General features: G+C 38.5%; 1 protein-coding gene across 1 annotated transcript in view; it reads right to left on the bottom strand.

The window, feature by feature from the left end:
* Nucleotides 1-20275, bottom strand: part of LOC106980266 (zinc finger protein 585A) — a 404538-nt gene that overhangs the window by 31546 nt on the left and 352717 nt on the right. The gene's annotated exons all lie outside the window — the stretch shown is intronic.

The raw sequence follows: 20275 nt of genomic DNA, 5'->3' as shown, positions 1-20275 counted from the left end.
GTTGATAGCCACTATGAAAGTTCTTCCCACATTCTTTGCATTCATAGAGTCTTTCGCCAATATGAAACCTGTGATGTAGAATAAATTGATAGCCACTACTAAATTTCTTCTGACATTTCTTACATTCATAGAGTTTCTCTCTGTTATATATGCTCTGATGTTGTGTAGAAGATACATCTTTTTCATAAGTGGGCATTTCTACATAGCTGATTACCTCACAATGTAAATCCAAATCTGAAAGAAAAGAAGAAAACAAAAAAAATTTATATTTCTTATACAGAGAATATGGGACTTCTGTGAAAGAAATATGAACCAACACTTGTAATAAATGAAGCACTTATTGAATTGTAAAATATGGTTATGAACTTTTTGAAAGGTCAAGAATTCAGAGATGTATGTGAAGTTACATAAGATAGTGAAGTTTCTGAAATTTAGGTGTGGACCACGATCTTTGGCAAGCTTGTTATAAATCTGATATCCTGCCTGTGTCACGGACAACTACATTAGAAGTGAGAGGAAAAAAATACCTTGGATGGCATCTTTATTTTGAATCTATCACTGATTTAAATACAGATCAAAGGTTAAGAATTCATCCTAGGTTTGTCCAGTGATTTCTCTTTACTCTTGGAATACGATCCAAACCCCTTTCTGAGGATAGCAGGACTCCTCCTTACCTATATGGCATCATGTCCAAACACCGACCCCTCTGCGCCCTGTCTCCTTCTTTTCAGCATTTAGAATATGGTACAAACTTCCCTATCATTTGATGCTTTCCACAGACGATTTCATCTGACCAGAATCCTTAGACCTGAGCACTTTGTAGGTTGACCCTTCTCATCCTTCAGTCTCAGGATGAATATCCTACCCTTAGAAAGGCTGCACCTGCTAACTCTAAGTATTATATCCATGTCTCCCTTTTTATGGTCTAGCACTTCATTCCTTCCACCATCCCTTTGTTTCCAATTATGATATCATTAATTTCCTTATTTGATACTTTTTTTTAAGATACAAAAAATTTTTTAAATGTTTATTTTTGAGAGAGAGAGACAGACTGTGAGCAGGGAAGGGGCAGAGAGAGGGGGGACACAGAATCCGAAGCAGGGTCCAGGCTCTGAGCTGTCAGCACAGAGCCTAACGCAGGACTTGAACCCATGAACCGCAAGATCATGACCTGAGCTGAAGTTGGATGCTTAACTGACTGAGCCACCCGGGCGCCCCTCCTTATTTGATATTCTAAACAGTTCCCTAAACTTCCCCCAGAGCAGACACAATTCTTCCTTTTTCATCACTGAATTAGAGGGTTATGATGTATTATAGGTGCTAAATTAATTGATCTTGCTTACCTTCAGTTCTGTTATTCCTTCTCCATTCTAAATATACTAAATCTGTGTTGGTTCACCTCCTTTACCACATCCTCTCTTCCTTTTCCTTATTTTCAAGACCAGCCATCCTTCTACTTCCCGGATAAGTATTTTGATATGTTTTCAGTCAATTCACAGATATGTACTCAAATCAAATAAGAAATTCCTTCCATGTGGAGATGCTGGAGAGAATCAAGAAATTATAATATGGAGGAATGTTTTGGGGTACCAGAGTGTCTGGGACTGACTGTTAAAAGGAAATATCAGATATAAGCTGGAAGATGGCAATCGAGATTCAGGAAAAGACTCAGGAGTATCAGCGCACAATGAAGGGGGCATGAGTCAAGGGCAAAGAGTATTCATCTGTGACTCAATTGTGGGATGTGTATAGCAGGTGGAATGATACATACTCTGACCTCAGAAAATAACGCTGAAAATAAGAGCAACATCAGAAAACAAAAAGCACTCCATCTAGAAAACTAAAGGCTCTTTACTAATTAAATGCTAGATCAATAAATGTAGTGGCAACCAGCAGAGGCAGAATGGATAACCACACAAACTTTGACTTGGACGTCAAGACTGATGATGACATGCATACATCATGTAAGTGTGAAACGATTTATTACTCGTATAATGAGGCTTCCTAGAAAGAGCAGAGTGGTTCTTAAATACATCTGAAAAGGACTTGAGTGATTGGAAAGAGATTGACTTAGTTTTTTGTTTTTTTTTATGCTGGTTAGGGTGTGGTGCAGGGCTGAGGGTTCCTGGGCAGGGGTTTGTATGGTTTGAACTTTCCATGGGGACCAATGTAGGGAGCTCTCAGGCTTTTTATCAGCTTCCCCAAAAGTGGAGCAGAAGGAGAGGTGGGGCTTGAAAGCTGTCAGCAGTCAAAAATAAAAAAACAGAGTCAGTATCTTTATTGTACTAAGGAAATAAACAGTGAAAGTAGAGAAGTATAACCAGGCAAAAGATGAAAATACTACATTTCAGAAGGTACAACATCCAGCCCTAATGCCCAGAGAAAAGCTGTCACCTTGACACAAATTAAATAAATAATTTACTAATAAAAGCTTAGAAAAAAACATCAAAGTAAGTGAGAGGAAAACAAAAAGAATAAAGATAAAAAACCAGATTTTAATGAGTTTGGAAACAGAAAATCAACATACAAATTCAAAAAGGTATCTCTTGGGGAAAAAAATCAACATGTGATGGTACACTAGCTAAACTAATTAACAAAAGGGAGAACAAACAAAAAATTAAAATTGTGAAAGGGAAAGACAAACAGGAAAATATTGATCAAAAACTATCCTACAAAGGACAAAAATCTGAAACAGGTCAATTTTCATGGAATAGAAAAAAATGTCAAAAAAGCTAGTAGTTGGGGCACCTAGGTGGCTCAGTTGATTGAGCTTCCAACTCTTGATTTTGACTCGGGTCAAGGGATTGAGCCCTGTGGTGGGCTCTGTGCTGAGTGTGGAGTCTGCTTAAGATGCTCTCTCTCTCTATCTCTCTCTCTCTGTTCCTCTCCCTACTCACGTGCACACTCTCTCTAAAAGGAAAAAAAGGCTAGTATAGCAATCAGCACCCTGATCATTTACACTGTCATCTCTAAATATCCAATATTATGATCAGAGAATCCTTAAAGAAATATTCATTTATTTTTATGAGAAGAGAGAGAGAGAGAGTGAGAGAGAGAGAGAGTGAGAGAGAGAGAGAGAGAGAGAGAGAGAGAGAGAGAGAGAGAGAGAGAGAATCTTAAGCAGGCTCCATGCTCAGTGTGGAGCCTGATGTGGGGCTTGATGCCACAATCCTGGGATTATGACCTGAGCTGAAATCAAGAGCCAGACACTCAACTGACTGAGCCACCCAGGCGCCACTAGAAATGTTTGATTCCAAGACCAACGCAGGGAAGATACAAGATAATGCTCACAAATCTTGGGCTAAAAAAGTAAGGAAAGTTTAAAAGATTTATGGCTTTGTTGAAAAACACACGCTTCTGAGTATTATGCTGTTTTTGGTCATAACTGTGAAAATTTAAAAAAAAAGCAGGAAAAGTGATCATGTTGGATTAAACATATTAAGTAAATGAAAGATAGATAAAAATATAATGATGGGGTGCCCTGGTGGCTCAGTCAGTTGAGCCACCAACTCTTAATTTCGACTCTGGTCATGACCCCAGGGTCGTAGGAATGAGCCCCATCTCAGGCTCTACGTGGAGTGTGGAGCCTACTTAAGATTCCCTCTCTCTCCCTTTGCCCTTCCCCCGCTCTCTCTCTCAAATAAAAAAAAAACATTATTTTTCAGATAACAGAAGCCATTTCCCAGTTATTTTTTCATTAAATAATGTGCAACTAAAAATCAAATATATTTTTTCTTTTTTTTTCAAATATATTTTCCTGTGCATTCCAATCAATTTATATTTCAACATAACCAAATAGCCAAATAGATCATGTCAATAAAAAACTGTAGAAATCATGATAGAATTGAAAGAAACAACTACCTTACAATTCCCAATCGTATTAAGTATACCGTTCTTACAACTATGAAGAGAGTAATCGCTGCAGAACTGATTGCTGTCATAATGCTGAAGCAAGATCAGAGGGACTTCTGTTCAGTTACAAAAGCAAAAAATATAACTGAATGATGAAGGAATCAAGCTGTTAGCTTAATAAAGTTTTAACATTCCAAAACTAACAGTGTAATCCAATACATGTTGTGTCTTTTGATAGAGTACCCATAACCGCCTATGATGTACTTGAGCCACAAATGTTTAATGTGAATCCCTCAAGACAGAAAATAATTTCCAATCTACAAAAATACAAAGGGTAGAGAATAAACAAACTATACCACGGACAATACTGAGATAAGTTCAAAAGATGGCAAATTTTGCAATATAAGTGGCTTTGTCTCTTCAAAGGATTAGTATTAGAAATAAAGGGAATGTTTTAGATTAAGAGGGATTTCAGTGATATGATAAAGAGACAATGCACAGTCTTGCATTGGGATACTGATTTGAACAAATCAGATTGGGCCAAATGGGGTAATATGAATAGGATTTGGGTTTTGAAGATTCAATAAAATAAAAATGTAATAGAAATATAAAATAGAAAAATCACTGATAAAGAAATCAGGTTATAAAACAATAAGAATATGATGTCTCTTTAATAAAAAGAGGAACACGTATATGCATGTATGTCTTATATCCACTAAGGTGTTAAAGTGGTAGGAATAAGGTATTTTAATATCTTGAAAACACTTTTGCCTGTCTCTATTTTCTAATTTTCTACAATGCACATGGAGGATTGCTTAATAAGGGTTATTAAGTTTGTGTTCATCTATTAACACAGCCTGAAATAAACCAAATATTGACACAATCCAAACTCTGTGTACGACATTTAATAAACGTGGACTTAGAACTTAATGGCTATAAGCCAAATATTGCAGAATTCAGTTCCTTTTCAGTCACAAATTACTTATAAAAACGGACCATAAACTGCTATAAATCAAGTCTGTACATATTTCAAAGGATCAAAAGCATACAAATTATGTTGTCTGATCACAAGTTATACTAGAAATTAATATTATAAAAAATATATATTATCAACATATATTGGGAAATTAAGAAGTGCTTGTAGTTGATCAATGCACCAAAACAAACTGTGCCCTACGCTACAATAATAGTTATAAACTTTAAAAATCAATGTTTTGACTGAAAATTAAAAGCAAATGGAACTGCACATAAGTACTACCAAGTTAGTAAATTTGTTTCTCATGGGGAAACAATTCTGAAGCCATGTTCCATGTACACTGGGGGTGAACAAATAAGTAAATGGATGATGGATGGTAGAAACCACTTTTGTCACTGTTGGAGGAGAAAGTTACAGATAAATGAGACAAGAAGGCTGAAATACTGGTTGGGAGTTGCAGACATCAGTAAGAACTCATGTTTAGCTTAATGTAAATACAGACAGATAGATAATAAAACAATTACAGATACATGTATATATACATGGGTGACTATGCAGACATTTATTACCTAGTTAGGTTGTTTAGAGGGCATAGAAGCAATGGCATACCAGCAACAATTAGTATACCTAGTTCTCAGATCTTGGTTTCTAAATACTATCTTCCAGGGGCGCCTGGGTGGCTCAGTCGGTTGAGCGTCTGACTTCGGCTCAGGTCATGATCTCATGGTCCGTGAGTTCCAGCCCCGCGTCGGGCTCTGTGCTGATGGCTCAGAGCCTGGAGCCTGTTTCAGATTCTGTGTCTCCCTCTCTCTCTGCCCCTCCCCCGTTCATGCTCTGTCTCTCTCTGTCTCAAAAATAAATAAACGTTAAAAAAAAAAAATAAAAAAAATAAATAAATACTATCTTCCAGTAAAAGAAACCAGGGCTCTTAAGAGAAATGGCTGATTCTAGGACCAGGGAAGGGGAAAAAAACAAAATGAATCTGAAAACAGTACCAGGAAAGAAATCCTCAAAAAACAAAAGGATGGGGATATTATATGGACACAAGAACCAAACTAAAAGAGCTATCAATATTCAAAGCAAAAGAAATAACATTTAATTGTAACTCAAAGTCTAAAATAAATATGGATAAGCCCACACTGAAATAAAGGGGGAAGAGACAAATCTTTTTTTAAAATTTTTAAATGTTTTATTTATTTTTGAGAGAGAGAGAGAGAGAGAGAGAGCACGCACAAGCGGGGGAGGGGCAGAGAAAGGGAGACACAGAATCCAAAGCAGGCTCCAGGCTCTGAGGTGTCATCACAGAGCCCGATGCGGGGCTTGAACCCATGAGCTGTGAGATCATGACCTGAGCTGAAGTTGGACGCTGACTGAGCCACCCAGGTGCCCCAAGAGACGAATCTTTTATACAGAATTCTGGATAAAATATATAGATTTCCTACTCTACAGAAGCTTAATTCCCAATCCAGGCCCCTTGCCCCCCAGGGTAAGCTAGACTTAGTGAGCTGCTCCTAAAGAATAGAGTATAGAAAAGGAAAAATAGTAACTTTGGAGGGGAGAAAGAAGGTTAACATCACCAGTGGATATCATGTACCCCGCACATGATGCGATGAAAAGGACATTTCACTTCTGCTGCAGTCTTTCTAAAAACCCCTATCTCCAGTGTAAGTATGAGAAAAACAACAGACTCAGAATAGGGAATATTCTGCAGGACCTGGTAGAGTCTGTCAAGACAGTCAAATTCCTGAAAGACAAGGAAAAATTAAAAAACTGTCACAAACCAGGAGAGACTGGAAGAGAGACTGGGAGACATGAAAAATAAATGCAATGTGGTACCCAGAATGGAAGGATCCTGGAACAGAAAAATGACATTAATGGAAAAACTGGTGAAATACACAAATAGAATCTAGAGTTTAGTTAATATGAAAGTAATTTTCTTAGTTTTGACAAATGTATCTGAATGATGTTGTTAACAATGATAGAAATCAGGAGAGATATATACAGAAGTCTCTCTACTATCTTTGTAACTTTCTATATCTAAAATCATTCTAAAATAAAGTTTACTAAAAAAAGATAATTACATACCACCTCTGTGGTAGTCTGGGTAAAAATGTTTAACCTTATTCTAATCATAAGAAGAAAACATCAAACCTAGAAAGCAGATATTCCATGAGAAAACTATACTGGATGCTACAAAATAATCAAACTCAAAGGGGAAAAAAAAAGGTAGGATGACAGTAAGATACAAAGCCTCACATCCAAATACAGTATATGAGTCTGGAATGGATCCTGGAAACAAATTTTACAAATGGCATTTTTGGAGAAAAGTTCAAAAACTGAAATATGGACTCTATGTTAGATGTAGGGATGAATTGCTATGATAATAATAGTGTGACTACATAGAAGTTTTTAGTTTTAGGAAATGCATACAGAAGTGTTTGAGAGGTAAAATTTAATGGTAACTGCTACTTACCATCAAGTGAGCCAAGAAGAAAGGTGCATATAGAGAGAGAAAAAGGCAAATGTTAATATCCAAAGTTAAATCTGTGTGAAGGCTAATTAACTAACATATATATGCATACACACACACACACACACATATATACACATATACTTTTTTTTTTTTTTAAGTAGGCTTCACACACAGCATGGAGCTCAACACGGGGCTTGAACTCATGACCTTAAACTCCTGAGATCAAGACCTGAGCTGAGATCAAGAGCTGGATGCTTAACTGACTGAGCCACCCAGGCACCTCAACTACATATATGTTTTTAATATTCTCATTTGGCTTGATGAATTTCAAAAACAAAAAGCTGGGAGAAAGAAAATAGTAGACCTAAGGTAGTATTTCCTAAACTTTTATAAAGAAATTTTGAGCCAAGGGGTGCCTGGGTGGCTCAGTCAGTTAAGCATCTGACTTTGGCTAAGGTCATGATCTTGCAGTTCATGGGTTCGAGCCCAGTGTTGGGCTCTGTGCTGACAGCTTGGAACCTGGACCCTGCTTTGGATTCTGTGTCTCCCTCTGTCTCTCTCCCCCTCCCCCACTCACACTCCATCTCTTTCTCAAAAATAATAAACATTAAAAACAAAGAAATTTTAAACCAAATTATAATATCTGCATCCATTCCAATCTAATGTAGTTACAGTAGAAAAAATTTATACAACAGATATGCATACATGTGAGAAAACATGAAAATTAATCACCTAAACATTTATTGCAAGAAGCCAGAAAAAGAGCAACAAAATAAAAACAAATTAGAAAGAAAGATAAAAGTCATCTTACAAAATAGAGCCCACAAAAACCATAGAGGATCCACAATGCCGATATTGTATTTCAAAGCAATGTTACTAATGTGATTCTCTCAAGACTGATAAAGAGGAAGGAGACTGCAGCAATATCCAATGCAGGGATGTGAGCTAAGAGGGACGTCACTTATCGGCCCTCCACACCTCAAATGCAGTAAAATGACATCATGAAAAAAAACCCATTATGTTAATAATGTGGATGAAATGCATAAATCTCTAGAAAGTAACCTCTATAAAATCAACACACAGAAAACTTCAACAATTCTAGCATGGTGTAATCTGAGTTTTATTATTTAAAAAAACTTTTTTTTTTTTAAGTAATCTCTACCCACAGTGTGGGGCTCGAACCCACAACACCAAGATCAGGTGTCACATGCTCTAATAACCAAGCCAGCCCAGTACCCCAATCTAAGTAAGTTTTTTAAAAAAATCTACAATGGTAACTGAAGGCCCAGATGGTTTTTCTGGAATATTTCATCAACCCAACCATGTCAAAAGGGGGGAGAAAGGGTACATTCTCCTAAACACATTCATAAAGCTAACATAATCATTATATCCAATCTTAAAAAGTAAGAATATAGTTTAATCTCATTCATGAAATGTAAAGGAAATATTAAAAATTCAAATCTAACAATATTGAAAAGGGATAATATATCAACACACCATGACTAGAACTGGATTCCAGAATTCAGTCAATAAACAGAATTCAACACAGTAACAGAACAATGGAGAAAAAAAAAATCTCATGATTATGTCAATAAATGCATAAAGAATAATTCCTGAGAATAATTTTAGCAATTATGTAAAACAGAACCTCCTCTCTGTGAAAAATATTTATATTAATTTTTAGACATACACCCTTGGGGTGTCTGGCTGGTTCAGTCAGAAGAGCATGTGACTCTTGATCTCTGGGTCATGAGTTTGAGCTCCATGTTGAGTGTAGAGATTATATACAAACATACATACACATACACTTAAAAAAAAAAAAAAAGAAAAAATACCCTTATTTGTGGAACTATCCTTATTCTCAGGAGACGTTTGCTGAATGATTCATGGGTCAAGTCATGATGCCTAAGACATGCCTTCAAATACCTCCATAAATGTAGTGTAGAGAGAAATAAAATAGATATGGCAAAATCTTATCAGTTGGTGATCTATGTAAAAATCATTTTCATGGTTATGCACTTTGAATACTAATTAATTTTACTATTATAGAGCAAGAAAAACCACCTTTACTGGGAGAGTGTCCTGGAGTTTTTAACTTTAGTCCTTTTCTTACAGATATCTGGAACTTTTGGTATCTTGACTTAAAGATATGCTAGGATGTGGATTGTCTAGATTTACTACTTTTTCATTCATTTGTCCTTTTTGGAGGACCTATTGGGAGACAAGTCGCAGAAGGCCATGACTGCTTTTAGCTATAGAGCTAATGCTCCATAAAGTGTTCCAGGTCATTGAAAAAGAAGGAAAGCTTCCTAATTCTTTTATAATTTTTATGAAAAAAATATTAATATCTAAACCTGATAAGAGACACTAAAAGAAAATATGGGCCAAAATAACTTCTGAATATCAAGAGAGACCATATAATATACTAACAAAGAAAAATCCAAGCAAACAGGAGCTCAGGGATACTTCCACAACATAAAATACACACACACACACACACACACACACACACACACACACACACTCACTCTTTTTCTCTCTCTCTCTCATTTCTAAAGCTAGTATCTTATTAGGTGGGGAAACATAGGATTTCTGCTGAGATCAAGAACAAATCGAGGAAGCTGACTATCTCTGCAACTATTCAAAACTGTACTAAAGAGGTGGCTCAGTCAGTTAAGCGTTTGACTTTGGCTCTGGTCATGATCTCATGGTTTGTGGGTTTAAGCCCCAGTTTGGGCTCTGTGCTGACAGTTCTGAGCCTGGAGCCTGCTTCAGATTCTCTGTCTCCCTCTCTCTCTGCCCCTCCCCTCTTCATGCTCTTTCTCTGTCTCTCAAAAATGAATAAACATTAAAAAAAATTTTGTTTAACTGTACTAAAGATATTAACTATTTGATTAGACAAGATAAATCAGAGATAGGAAAAAGAGGTAAAGAACAAATAAAACTATCCCTATTTATAGATGATATAATAGTATACCAGGATATAAAGGGTAAAACTTTTTAAAAATAAGACCAAGAGTACCAATCCAGAAACAAAATTAAGAAAGAAATGCCATTTACAATTATATCAAAAAGAATAAAATATGTAGGAAAAGGTTGAACAAAAGAAGCCTGAGATCTATACATTGACAATTTAAAAATACTGTGGAAAGAAATTAAATACCTAAATAAAAGGAGAGACCTCTCAGGTTCATGAAGGACAATACTGCTAAGATTACAATGCTCCACAAACTGATCAACAGATGCAATGCAATCCATTGCATCAAAATGTCAACTGCTCTTGTCGCTGAAAATGACAATCTGATTATATAGAAATATAGGAGGCTCCAAATAGCCAAAATAATTTTGAAAACAAACAAAAAAGAACAGAATAACAGAAATCACACTTCCTGATTTCAAAACTTACTACAATGCTACAATAAATCAAGACAGTATGGTGCTGGCATATACAGATATATAGATCAATGGAATAGAATGCAGAGTGCAGAAATAAAACCTCAAATTATGATCAATTCATTACTGAAAAGGGAACCAAAAAAATTCAATGGAGTCTTAAGCAACAGTGTTAGGAACAAGTGGATATTCACACACAAAAGAATGAAGTTGGAACCTCACACTGTATAGCGCACATGAAAATTAACTCAAAATGGATCAAAGGCCAAATGTCAGAACTAAAACTAATAACTGCTTAGAAAAAAAACACTGCAGTAAATTTTTGAGATTTGGATAACACAATGATTTCCTAAGTATGATACTAAAAGCAAAGCAACAAAAGAAATAATAGAATGGAATATTATTCGGCCACAAAAAAGAATAAAGTATTGATACTTCATATTATGTTGATGAATCTCAAAAATATTATGAAAGAAGACATTCATAAAAGGCTACATATTACATGATTCTATGTATATAGAAATATTCCTAATAATCAAATATTTAGAGACAGAAAGTAGACTAGTGGTTTATCAGATGCTGGGTATACAGAGTGACTGCTAGTGAGTATCAGGTTTCTTCATGGGGTGATGGGTTATACACTGGTGATGGTTGCACAAAATGTGATTATACAAAAAACACTGACTTGTTCACTTTAAGGAAGAGCCTTTTTGCCCTTTTTTTGTTTTTTAAATGTTTATTTTTCAGAGAGAAAGAGCACGAAAGCTGGGGAGGGGCAGAGAGAAGGAAACAAGATCTGAAGCAGGCTCAGTGCTGTCAGTGCAGAGCCTGTTGTGGGGCCTGAACCCACGAACCGGGAGATCATGACCTGAGCCAAAGTCAGACGCTTAACCAACTGGGCCACCCAGGCATCCCTGACTTGTTCATTTTATTTAAGAAAAATTTGGGTGGGGCAGGGGGTGCCTGGGAGGCTCAGTCGGTTAAGCAACTGACTTAGGCACAGGTCATGACCTCATGGTTAGTGAGTTGAAGCCCCGACTAGGGCTCTGTGTGGACAGCTCAGAGCATGGAGCTTGCTTCGGATTCTGTGTCTCCCTCTCTCTCTGCCCCTTCCCTGCTCACACACTCTCTCTCTCTTCTCTCTCAAAAATAAATGAATATTTTTTTAAAAATGGGGTGCCTGGGTAGTTCAATTGGATAAGCGTCTGACTTCAGCTCAGGTTATGATCTCACAGTTCGTGGGTTTGAGCCCCATGTCAGGCTTTGTGCTGATAGCTCAGAGCCTGGATCCTGCTTCTGATTCTATATATCCCTCTTTCTCTCTGTCCCTCTCCCTCTCATACTCTGTCTCTCTCTCTCTCAAAAATAAATAAACATTTAAAACAAATGATAAAAACTTAAAATTTTTTTTTTTACTTGTTCATTTTCAAAGACTGATTTCATGTTACATAAATTATATAGCAATAAACCTGTTGAAAAAATTGAGAGTCTTTCTACTGGAAAACCATAACTAGGTAAAGTACAAAATGGGAGAGAAAATGTGATTTATAACAGTAAAGAACAAGATTAAACATTGAAGAATAAAATTAATAAAAATACGTAAAACCTATTTCAGAAAAATTATAAACACTCCTAAAAGACATAGAAGTAGCCTCAAACAAATGGAGAAACAACCGCTCTTCTTGGATTGGAAGACATTATAAAGATCTCAGTAGCCATACGGAAAAAGATTTCATTAGACCCATACTTTCTTTATTTATGTTTTTTACTTATTTTTTAAGTTTATTTTTGAGAGAGAGAGAGACCATGCACGCAGTAGGAGGAGAGGGAGAGGGAGAGGGAGAGGGAGAGGGAAAGTATCCCAAGCAGGCTCTGCACTGTTAGCAGACAGCCTGACTCAGGGCCAGAACACGTGAACCGTGAGATCATGACCTGAGCCGAAACCAAGAGTCAGATAAGAGTCAGATGCTTAACTGACTGAGCCAGCCAGGTGCCCCAGGACCTTATTTTATACACAAGAATAATTTCCAAATGGTTTACGGATTTACATGTAAAAAATAAAACCATACAAGTAATGGAAGAAAATATGTATATTTATCCTTAACCTTGAGATAGTTTCTAGCCACAACACAAAATTCGGAGATAATAAGACTGACTGATGAATTTGACTATATTAAAAAATAAATAAACTCCCATAATCAAAATAAAAAAAAACAATTGAGAAACTGGGAGAAAATATTTGCAACATACACTTCAGACAAAGGGCTAATACTCTTAATATATAAAATCACTCTCGGGGGCGCCTGACTGGCTCAGTCGGAAGAGCATGCAACTCTTGATCTCAGGGTTGTAACTTTAAGCCACATGCTAGGTGAAGAGATTACGTAAAAATAAAATCTTCAAGAGCACCTGTGTGGCTTAGTCAGTTAAACATTCGACTCTTGATCTCAGCTCAGGTCTTGATATCAGTTCAAGCCCTGTGTTGAGTTCCATGCTGGGCCTGGAGCCTACTTAAAAAATAAAGGGGTGTCTGGGTGGCTCAGTTGGTTAAGCGTCTGACTCTTGATTTCAGCTCAGGTCATGATCCCATGATTTGTGAGAGTGAGCCCAGAGTTGGGTGGGGCCTGCTTGGGATTCTCTTTCCCTCTCTCCTTCTCTCTCTTTCTCTCTCTCTCTCCCCCTCCCTCCCTCCCTCTTTCTCTGCCCCTCACACACTTGGTCTAGCTCTCTCATAAATAAACTTTAAAAAACAAAAAGAAAATGGGGGAGAGACACAAACCCAACAACTCATGAAATAGACAGAAATTGCTCTTAAACATATGAAAAAATGTTGGGTTTGTAAAAAGTTAAAAGTATGACAATATATTCTGTTGTTGAGTTTTTATTCAGAGTATTTTTTTATGATCTGAACAATAGATATGTTTACTGTTGTTAAGATACTCTCATACATGGCTGGTGGAAACACAAACTAGTAAAACCCGACTGGGGGGTGATTTTGGCAATATCATACAAAAACACATACGCATCGGTCACCTGGCTGCCTCAGTCAGTACAGCATGCAACTCTTGAGCTCAGGATCATGAGTTTAAGCCCCACATGGGACGTGGAGCCTACTTAAAATAAGGATTAAAAAAAAAAAAAAAAAACCACACACACAAAACACATAAGCAAGTACCTTTGGAACCAGAAACCACACTTCTAGGAATCAACCTGGAAGCTAAACTTCCAATGATACTACAAAAATACATATGGGTCAGACTATTTGCTTTTGTGTTATTTATAACCACAACGCATTGAAAACAACCTAAAAGCCTAAACAGAAGAAAGTCACTGAATAAACGATGGCACATCCACATATAGGAGTACTAAGCAGTCACAAAGCAATGAGGAAGCTCTCTATCTGCTGTAAGAAGTAATTTCCAGGGGCTCCTGGGTGGCTCAGTCAGTTGGGCGGCCAACTTCGGCTCAGGTCATGATCTCGCGGTCCGTGAGTTCGAGCCCCGTGTCGGGCTCTGTGCTGACAGCTTGGAGCCTGGAGCCTGTTTCGGATTCTGTGTCTCCCTCTCTCTGACCCTCCCCCGTTCATGCTCTGTCTCTGTCTCAAAAATAAATAAACGTTAAAAAAAAAATTAAAAAAAAAAAGAAGTAATTTTCAGGATAAATTATTAAGGGAAAACAGCAAGGAGTAATTGAGAATCTAAGATATGCTAAGGTTCAATGTAAGAATGGGACCTCATAAAAGTATCTATGTAAACGAAATCAGGAAGAATAAACCAGAAACTGATGGGATCACTTACTTTGAAGGAGTGGGAATAGTGTAGAAAAAATGAGACCAGGGTATCAAAATTGAAGTGGGGGGGGTGGTGCCTGGGTGGTTCAGTTGGTTGAACATACGACTTTGGTTCAGGTCATGATCTCGTGGTTTGTGGGTCCCAGCCCTGCATCAGGCTCTGCATTGGCAGTGTGGAACCTGCTTGGGATTCTCTCTCTCTTTCTCTCTGGCCCTCCCCCACTTGCACATGCTCTCTCTCTCCCAAAATGAATAAATAAAACAAAACAAAACAAAATTGAAAGGGCAACAACACTTCATGAGAATTCTTTTTTTTTTTTAAATTTTTTTACATTGATTTATTTTTGAGAAACAGAGTGAGACAAAGAATGAGCGGGGGAAGGGCAGAGAGAGAAGGAGACACAGAATCCAAAGCAGGCTCTAGGCTCTAAGCAAGCGGTCAGCACAGAGCCTGATGCAGGGCTCGAACCCACAAACTGTGAGATCATGACCTGAGCCGAAGTTGGATGCTCAACCGACTGAGCTACCCAGGCGCCCCATGAGAATTCTTTTCTGTATAGTTCTTACTCTTAGAACCACTGTAATAGTTCACATACACCTGAAATAAATAAATAAATATGAAACAGGATGTAGGGCAGGAGAGGTACCTAAAATAACAAATTGAGCTAATTCTACAAAAAATGGATAATATAATCACATTGAAGAGGATGAAGAAGAACTAAACAATTCTAGAAAACATCATTTTGACTGGATACTGTACTGCTAAAGGCAAAGAGAACTGTGCAAATATTGTATTCTGGATAGTAAAATTTGCTTCCCATAGAAAAAGAGGTTGAAAATTTTGAAATGAGTCCAAGCAAAATCCACACTGATGGCTGCAGAAAACCGAGTGAAAATTGGAAGAGAAATAGGTTATCTGCATTGTCTCAAAGTTTCTCCTCCAAGATGTTTATCAATTAGAAAGGGAAAATAGGAGGTGTCTGGGTGGCTCAGGTCATGATCTCGCAGTCTGTGAGTTCAAGCCCCGCATCGGGCTCTGTGCTAACACGCTGAGCCTGCTAAGGATTGTTTCCCTCTCTCTCTGCCCTTTCCCTGCCTGTACTCTGTCTCTCTCTCAAAAATAAAACAAAAACATAAAAAAAAAAAAATTTAGAAAGGGAAAAATAGTCACTTTACAGTAGAGAAACCTGGCAGATAGTACCTTAACAGAATGTTTAACATTGACAGCAACAGTAACAACACATATCTATGTCATGGACCCTCTAATATGCACTGAGATCATGCCATCCCTTCTGTGGGACTGTCACCAAAAATGAACAAAAATGTACTTATCAGTAAATAGCAGTCCAGTAGCAGACTTCAGGAATATCTGAAATAATAAATGCAAGTTTCAAGGATGTGAAAAACCAGAAAGCCCATGAAACTGTCACGGATTGGTAAAGACTAGAGAAACATTTTGACTAATACCAAATGGCATCCTGGATTTGATTGGAGAACAGAAAAAAAGGCATTTGTGGAAAACTGGTAAAATCTGAACAAAGTCTATGATTAAATAGTATTAATAGTATGGTACAAACGTTCATTACTTAGTTTCAATAAATGTACTTAAATAAATACCGTCTTTAGAGGAAGCCAAAATACGATGTTCTCTCCGTCTGGCCAGGTGCAATTCAGCAACTGGGTAAATTTTACCGTAAATAATGAGACTGATTAACATAGTCGACACATTCTGGTTTGTCTGTTTTTAAGGAAGCAGAGTTAGAAGACCAAATCCTTATACAGAATGGGAAAGTGTTTTGTTAATCTTTTGCCCAGATCACCCAAGGGTTTTCATAATGTTGTAAGAATATTATAGTTTTTTGGTTTTTTTTGCAAGTAACCTCTTCATTCACTGAGATGTAGGTGTTTGTAAACTTACCCATAGAAGCATATTGGAATGGCCCTGTGCTTAATTCACTGAAACTAAACTGGGCCCAATGTGTCCTTCAACTAAAGTCTTCCTTAAGATATGTGTCTGTTAACATAAGTGTAGAAGCATACGAGAAAAGAGCTGGCGCCAATATATAGTTTTACTGACATCAACTCTTTCAGTTTCCCAGCACAATTCCAACATGGTGGTGGAGAAACACTCCCCTCCTTTCCTCCCCTCCCTACCTCCCACCCCCAGCACCAAGAATTCTCTGATACCAGCAGGGTGTCTGAGAATTCAACTCAATTCTGACACAACCTACCTGGAGATAGCATCAGATTCCACAGGTTAAGGGCTCAATCCCTACAAGACTGCTTTCCATCCCCCACTCAGACACCAGTCACAAGCCCCAGGCTGTTTATTACCTGTGCTTCTGACCAAACAGCTATAGATTGGAGGTTCCAATGACCTCCTCCTTAGGTTCTTTTAATTTGTTAGAGTGGCTCATAGAACTCAGGGAAATGTGTACTTATGTTAATCAGTTTATTAAAGGATAGGAATCAATAGTCAGATGAAGAGGTACATAGGGCAAGCTTGGAGCTTCCATGTCCTCTCCAGGTGTGCCACTATCCCCATATCTACACTTGTTTACCAACCCAGAAGAACACAGTCCTTCTGGTTTCTATGGAGACTTCACTGCATAGTCATGACTAACTCATTGGCCATTGGCTAATTCTACCTCCAGCTTCTCTCCCCTCCCAAGAGTCTGGGGGTTGGGACTGAAACCCTCCAACACATGGTTGGTCCTCCAGCCCCTGCCCTTGGGGTGGGATCCAGAAGTCACCTTGATTTTTTTAATTAAAAAAAATTTTTTTAATGTTTATTTATTATTTTTGAGAGAGAGAGAGAGAGAGAGAGAGAGAGAGAGAGAGACAGAGCTTGAGTCGGGGAGGGGCAGAGAGAGAGGGAGACACAGAATCCCAACCAGGCTCCAGGCTCTGAGCAGTCAGCACAGAGCCCAATGTGGGGACTGAACTCGTGAACTGTGAGATCATGACCTAAGCTGAAGTCGGACGACCAACCAACTGAGCCACCCAGGCGCCCGATAATTTTTTTTTAATGTTTATTTATTTTTGAGACAGAGATAGAGGATGAACGGGGGAGGGTCAGAGAGAGAGGGAGACACAGAATCCTTAGCAGGCTCCAGGTTTTGAGCTGTCAGCACAGAGCCCCACACGGGGCTTGAACTCACAGACCGCGCAAACACATGAATTGGGAGATCATGACCTGAGCCAAAGTTGGACACTTAACTGACTGAGCCACCCAGGTGTCCCTACCTTCATTTTTTAAAAAAGCGTTTTACTTATTTTTGAGAGAGAGAAAGAGAGAGAACGAACGTGAGTGGGGGAGGGGCACAGAGAGAAAGGGGGCAGAGGATCCAAAGTGGGCTCTGCACTGACAGCAATGAACCCAATGCAGGGCTCAAACTCATGAACCGTGTGACCATGACCAGAGCCAAAGCTGGACACTCAACTGACTGAGTCACTCAGGTGCCCATCACTTTCATTAATATAACAAGACACATGTCACCTTTATGTGGTAAAGGAAAACACCACCTCTAAAGAGCTTTGGTAATGTCTCAGAGGGGGCACTGCCCTGACTTAAGAAGTGGGCTGCTCCACAGATGCTTACAAAGTCTGACGTAAGGATTCTCTAGGCATACTTTTCAGGGTGTTTGCAAGGACATGCTCCCCTCAACTCAGCCTAGACACAGAGAACTGCCAATCCCTGAATGTACCCTCCTGTCTACATTAACACGATGTAATTATCCCACTGTTTTCACAGCACAATTTTACTTTCCTAGAGTTTCTTATACAGGCAATTGGCTTGATTGTTCATTACCAGAAAGTTCATTACCAGGAAAGATCCATCAACTCTTCAATGGAAAACATCAACAGAATTTGTGCTCTAGGATTCTTTGAATCCTGAGCCTCAAAATTCTTATGTAATTTCCACTAATTTCCCACTGTTACATCTTGATCTTCACCCAATCCTAGTGTCCACATTGAAAAACTGGCCCTAAACAAAACTTCCATGTCAATAACATCCATCCTTGCCTTTCCCCCTGTGAGACACTACCAACTCAGGGCTGGAATTCATGACCCTGAGATCAAGATCTGAGCTGAGATCAAGAGTCAGATGCTTAACTGACGGAGCCACCCAGATGTCACTGTATTTGACTAACATTTTATTTAATTTTTTATTTTTTTAACATTTGTTTATTTTTTTGAGAGACAGAGAGAGAGAGCAGGGGAGGGGCAGAGAGAGAGACACACACAGAATCCGAAGCAGGCTCCAGGCTCTGAACCGTTAGCACAGAGCCCAATGTGGGGCTTGAACTCCTGAACCGAGAGATCATGACCTGAGCCAAAGTCGGATGCCTAACTGACTGAGCCACCCGAGGCGCCCCTGACTAACATTAAAAAAATGATTTAGGGGTACCTGGGTGGCTCAGTTGGTTGAGCGTCCAACTGTTGATTTCGGCTCAGGTCATCATCTCATGGTTTGTGGGTTTGAGCCCCACATTGGGCTCTGTGCTGGCAGTGGGGGGCCTGCTTGGGAGTCTCTCTCTCTCTCTCTCTCTCTCTCGCTCTCTGCCCTTCCCCCATTCTCTCTCACTCTCTCTCTAAAATAAATAAACTTTTAAAAATGAATTTTTTTTAACATTTATTTATTTTTGAGACAAAGAGACAGAGCATGAGCGGGGGAGGGTCAGAGAGAGAGGGAGACACAGAATCCTTAACAGGCTCCAGGCTCTGAGCGGTCAGCACAGAGCCTGATGCGGGGCTTGAACTCATGGACCGCGAGATCATGACCTGAGCTGAAGTCGGACACTTAACTGACTGTGCCACCCAGGCGCCCCAATAAACTTTTAAAAATAAATAAATGATATAAAATTTAAAATTTAAAAACAAGAATTTAAAAAAAGTTAATTAAATACAAAAAGGGGCACCTGGGTGGCTCAGTCAGGCAAGTGTCAAACTTTGGCTCAGGTCATGATATCGCAGTTTGTGAGTTTGATGCTCACATCGGGCTCTGTGCTGACAGCTCAGAGCCTGGAGCCTGCTTCGGATTCTGTGTCTCCCTCTCTCTCTGCCCCTTCCCTGCTTGCACTCTATCTCTCTCTCTCTCAAAAATAAATAAGACTTAAAAAATAAATTAATTAAATAAAAACAGATTATATAATTGATTCTAATACTCATTATTTCTAACAATTCAAATCCAATAAAACCTCATATGATCTGACTCTTAACAGTAGTGTGGCTTCAATACTTATTACGCTCCCCTTAGGCATTCTATTCTGGTCTACAATGGTGCTGCTCAAACTCACAAAGTTCTCTCTGGCCCTCTCCCTCCAGTCTCCTCATTCCTTTCCCTCACTGCCCCCAGCCACCTCTTGAGTCTTCTAAGCTGTTCATTTAGGTTGGAATGTTCTTCCCAAACACATGTCCTGGGCCCTTATGTCATGTCTCCTCTCAAATGTTATCATCTCAGAAAAGTCATCCCCAACCACTTTATCTCAAATGGCCCAATCTCTTCTTACTTTCTGTCATAGCTCATTCCATTGCCTAATATTATTTATCTATTTACCTGTTTACTGTTATCCTCACTCTAATACAATGTAAATTCCATGAGAGCAGGAACTTGATAAGTCGTGTTCACTATCATTGCATTGATATGTGTGTGTACATAAAAGAGGAGCTGGAGAGCAGTTGAATCCAACATACAGGTAAAAGATTGCACTAATGAAAAATGAGATTCCTTGTCACTGAAAATGGGTTTGAAATGTAAGAGAAATAACGTGCTTGGTAAATAAAATTG

The sequence above is a fragment of the Acinonyx jubatus genome, chromosome E2, assembly GCF_027475565.1.
Source record: "Acinonyx jubatus isolate Ajub_Pintada_27869175 chromosome E2, VMU_Ajub_asm_v1.0, whole genome shotgun sequence".
Lineage (NCBI taxonomy): Eukaryota > Metazoa > Chordata > Mammalia > Carnivora > Felidae > Acinonyx > Acinonyx jubatus.
Note: the sequence above shows the minus strand (reverse complement) of the source record. Positions and strands in the feature narration are given on the sequence as shown.